The sequence below is a fragment of the Schistocerca piceifrons genome, chromosome 11 (genome assembly GCF_021461385.2).
Source record: "Schistocerca piceifrons isolate TAMUIC-IGC-003096 chromosome 11, iqSchPice1.1, whole genome shotgun sequence".
Classification (NCBI taxonomy): domain Eukaryota; kingdom Metazoa; phylum Arthropoda; class Insecta; order Orthoptera; family Acrididae; genus Schistocerca; species Schistocerca piceifrons.
The window spans coordinates 176605940-176611013 of NC_060148.1; the positions used below are offsets into that span (position 1 = coordinate 176605940).

Below are 5074 nucleotides of genomic sequence, written 5' to 3' on the forward strand. Positions count from 1 at the left end.
CCTGACCTCCTGCACTTTCGGCCTCACAATCCCAATTTCACTGCAGATTAAATAATGATCAGTGTCATCAAAGAATCCCCTGAATACACGTGTGTCCCTCACAGGCTTCCTGAATTCCTGATCTGTTATTATATAGTCAATGACAGATCTGGTTCCCCTGCCTTCCCAAGTATACCGGTGAATGTTCTTATGTTTAAAAAAGGAGTTTGTGATTACTAAGCCCATACTGGCACAGAAATCCAAGAGTTGTTTCCCGTTCCTGTTGGCCTCCATATCCTCTCCAAATTTACCCATAACCTTTTCATACCCTTCTGTTCGATTTCCAATCCTGGCGTTAAAATCACCCATGAGCAGAACACTGTCCTTGTCCTTTACTCTAACAACTACATCACTGAGTGCCTCATAAAAGCTATCCATCTTATCTTGATCTGTCCCTTCACAATGCGAATATACTGACACAATCCTAATTTTCTTGCTAGACACTGTCAAATCTATCCACATCAGTCGTTCGTTTACATACCTTATTGCAACTACGCTGGGTTCCATTTCTTTCCTGATGTAAAGCCCTACACCCCATTGTGCTATTCCTGCTTTGACTCCTGACAGGTAGACCTTGTATTCTCCCACTTCCTCTTCTTTCTCACCCCTTACCCGAATGTCACTAACAGCTAAAACGTCCAGCCCCATCTTACTTGCAGCCTCTGCCAGCTCTACCTTCTTCCCAGAGTAGCCCCCATTGATATTAATAGCTCCCCATCTCATTACCATTTGTTTGCCAAGTCGTATCTTGGGAGTCCCTGGTTTGTCAGTTAGAGGCGGGACTCTGTCACCCCCAAAGGTCCGAGGCATTTTGCTCTGATTGTTGCCAGCATCATATTTAAAGTACCAGGGAAGCAGGTTGCTAGCCTTACTTGCCCCGAGTCCCATTGGGTTTTACCCCTAACGGCTGAGGGACTAACCGGTGGATTTGGTAGTCTTTGCCGTATGAGCACAAAGGTGACCACGACTCAGAATATGTCCGAGATGCCCAGCCTTATTCCAAAGTAACTGGTATCCCGACTGTCGGGACCACTTACTTGGCCACTCATACGTTGCCCGTGGTTCATGAACTAGGACATGACTACAGGAACCACTATGCACAATATAAGACATAAAATATTTTGATTAGGACCAAATGGGAGGTGTATTGGGGCGAAAGAAATTATACTACCAGACGCAATTTTAAGTGGGTCACTGTTTTCAATGAGAATACTGATGGACCATGCTGAGGTCTACAATAGAGATATGGGTAAATCGTATTACCTGCCATCGATGCCCTTGGTTCTCAGGACCAGGAATCATCGTAAAGTAAATAAAGGAGTTGAAAATTGTAAAAATATGAAATTCGTGGATGATCTCACTCACTTTGTTGCTGCAGAGATGTCGAAGGTTTCGGTAAAGTTTATGAAACTTGTCTATTTGGGTATGTGTATGCTGGACATATTCAAATTACACATGTACCGAGGTCATGAAGTATACACTCTGCTGCAATCTAAAGTCATATTGCTTACACTATTTACTTGATTTACTTGAAGAACGAGAGAGGGTGTGCAATCTCTGATGGAGAGAGAGAGAGAGAGAGAGAGAGAGGGAGAGAGAGACTGAGTGAGAGCTCATGCTGAATAGTGTTGCTGTTTTATCACATTGTAAATACACTCCTGGAAATGGAAAAAAGAACACATTGACACCGGTGTGTCAGACCCACCATACTTGCTCCGGACACTGCGAGAGGGCTGTACAAGCAATGATCACACGCACGGCACAGCGGACACACCAGGAACCGCGGTGTTGGCCGTCGAATGGCGCTAGCTGCGCAGCATTTGTGCACCGCCGCCGTCAGTGTCAGCCAGTTTGCAGTGGCATACGGAGCTCCATCGCAGCCTTTAACACTGGTAGCATGCCGCGACAGCGTGGACGTGAACCGTATGTGCAGTTGATGGACTTTGAGCGAGGGCGTATAGTGGGCATGCGGGAGGCCGGGTGGACGTACCGCCGAATTGCTCAACACGTGGGGCGTGAGGTCTCCACAGTACATCGATGTTGTCGCCAGTGGTCGGCGGAAGGAGCACGCGCCCGTCGACCTGGGACCGGACAGCAGCGACGCACGGATGCACGCCAAGACCGTAGAATCCTACACAGTGCCGTAGGGGACCGCACCGCCACTTCCCAGCAAATTAGGGACACTGTTGCTCCTGGGGTATCGGCGAGGACCATTCGCAACCGTCTCCATGAAGCTGGGCTACGTTCCCGCACACCGTTAGGCCGTCTTCCGCTCACGCGCCAACATCGTGCAGCCCGCCTCCAATGGTGTCACGACAGGCGTGATTGGAGGGACGAATGGAGACGTGTCGTCTTCAGCGATGAGAGTCGCTTCTGCCTTGGTGCCAATGATGGTCGTATGCGTGTTTGGCGCCGTGCAGGTGAGCGCCACAATCAGGACTGCATACGACCGAGGCACACAGGGCCAACACCCGGCATCATGGTGTGGGGAGCGATCTCCTACACTGGCCGTACACCACTGGTGATCGTCGAGGGGACACTGAATAGTGCAGGGTACATCCAAACCGTCATCGAACCCATCGTTCTACCATTCCTAGACCGGCAAGGGAACTTGCTGTTCCAACAGGACAATGCACGTCCGCATGTATCCCGTGCCACCCAACGTGCTCTAGAAGGTCTAAGTCAACTACCCTGGCCAGCAAGATCTCCGGATCTGTCCCCCATTGAGCATGTTTGGGACTGGATGAAGCGTCGTCTCACGCGGTCTGCACGTCCAGCACGAACGCTGGTCCAACTGAGGCGCCAGGTGGAAATGGCATGGCAAGCCGTTCCACAGGACTACATCCAGCATCTCTACGATCGTCTCCATGGGAGAATAGCAGCCTGCATTGCTGCGAAAGGTGGATATACACTGTACTAGTGCCGACATTGTGCATGCTCTGTTGCCTGTGTCTATGTGCCTGTGGTTCTGTCAGTGTGATCATGTGATGTATCTGACCCCAGGAATGTGTCAATAAAGTTTCCCCTTCCTGGGACAATTAATTCACGGTGTTCTTATTTCAATTTCCAGGAGTGTATTATATGTGAGTGATGGATGGTGTGTCTACATGTGTGACTCCTTATGTGTGTCTGTGTATGCATGTGAGTGTGTTTGAGTGTGGATGCCTGTGTAAATATGTATGCCTGCATGTAAATACATTCAGCTTTTTTTAATAAGCAGCTTTCTGTGTAGTATATATAAGCACCATGTGCTGGCAAAGTTTAAAACAAATTATAAAAGGTTAAAAAATGTGTTTGGTGTGTATCAAGTTGGCTAAAAATTGTAGAATGATTATCAAAAATTTAAAAATAGTAAATGGGGAAAAATACAGTTTTACACTAGAATGAGATTTTCACTCTGCAGCGGAGTTGCGCAGGAGAGCTTCTGTAAAGTTTGGAAGGTAGGAGACGAGATACTGGCAGAAGTAAAGCTGTGAGCACCGGGCGTGAGTCGTGCTTCGGTAGCTCAGATGGTAGAGCACTTGCCCGCGAAAGGCAAAGGTCCCGAGTTCGAGTCTCGGTCGGGCACACAGTTTTAATCTGCCAGGAAGTTTCATAGTTTTACACTATTTCTCTCTTTTGCACTTGATATGAATTTGTTATTGTGTGAGTGCCTGTGTAAATAGAATAGTTTTCAAGTTGTCCAAGTCCTACTAGTTTTAATTGTGAGCTCCACCCACTTTATTTTAGTGCAAATGTTTGGGATGGACATCTTAGAGCCACCCACTTTTCAATAGCTGTAATCAGTGCAATGTAATGTAGAAATTTTCACCTAGCACTGTTAGTGATGTAGGAATACTGAATCAGTATTGCAATATATAGTTTAAAAAAATTCAGCTATTTCTACTACTTGTAAAACCAATAACGTTGAATGTGTGTGTGTGTGTAAAAAACCGAAACAGTAAAACCAGAACTGTGAATATAAAAGCAGTATCAATTTGTACACTGTAAAAACAATAAGATTTGTGAATGTAAATACCACTGTGAATATTTATGTCTAAATAAAAAAAATTGTTATTCACTATCATACGTCTTTGTTATTTCACAAATCCCTACCCTCACAAACATATATAAAAGTGCTGTGCAAGATGCACAAGGTATTAGTCTGAAGCATGAGGGAGATCACTAAGATAGAGAAAAACAAAATACATGAATTGCTGACATGGGACTCTGCCTACCATGCTGCCCGTATTTGGTTATGGGAGCAGATAGCAAGTGACCATGTCCGTTTCTGAGATATACAGCAAACATGTCTAAAATTCCAGAATGAGATTTTCACTCTGCAGTGGAGTGTGCGCTGATATGAAACTTCCTGGCAGATTAAAACTGTGTGCCGGACTGAGACTCGAACTCAGGACCTTTGCCTTTTGCGGGCAAGTGCTCTACCAACTGAGCTATCCAAGCACGAGTTACGCCCCGTCCACACAGCTTTACTTCTGCCAGTACCTCGTCTAAAATTATATTGCCAGTGCTTGAGCAAAATCACAGGCGCAAAATGTGGACTAAATTACAAGATCAGGGCGACATCAGTAAAGAAACAAAAGTGCACACATATTATGATGTAAAACTTCATTTATCTCATCCAAAATAAAAGTAATTTTAAATTTTCGTCAGCAGACACAGCAACATTATTTTCATACATCCTCTTCTTGAGTCGATTGAGAACAGGACACACTTAGAATTCCAGGTCTTTAATAGCAGCAAACTTGTAGATTCGATGCATCTATGAAATCTTGTCCTTCCGCTTCACAGTAGTTGGTGGTACCCATGTGGCCAAATAAACGAAGGGCCGTCACCATATCTTTATAGGGTATGCCAGGATCATCTCAGTGAATTCCATGGTAGAAACGTGTTAACCACATTGCACTCCTCCATGTTTTAGCACACGCAGCATCCTTGAAAGGCTGCGGTTTGCTGAGAATATCACTATTATTTCAATATCTTCTGTGTACATTACGAAGGCACCTGCTTTAAATGTGAACGGTCTACCTGGGCG

General features: G+C 45.5%; 1 non-coding gene across 1 annotated transcript; it reads right to left on the reverse strand.

Annotated features, from left to right (window-relative positions):
• Positions 1-4408: 4408 nt before the first annotated feature.
• Positions 4409-4483, reverse strand: Trnal-caa. The gene has a single exon. It is a non-coding gene; the product is annotated as a tRNA-Leu (tRNA).
• Between the last annotated feature and the right edge of the window lie 591 nt (positions 4484-5074).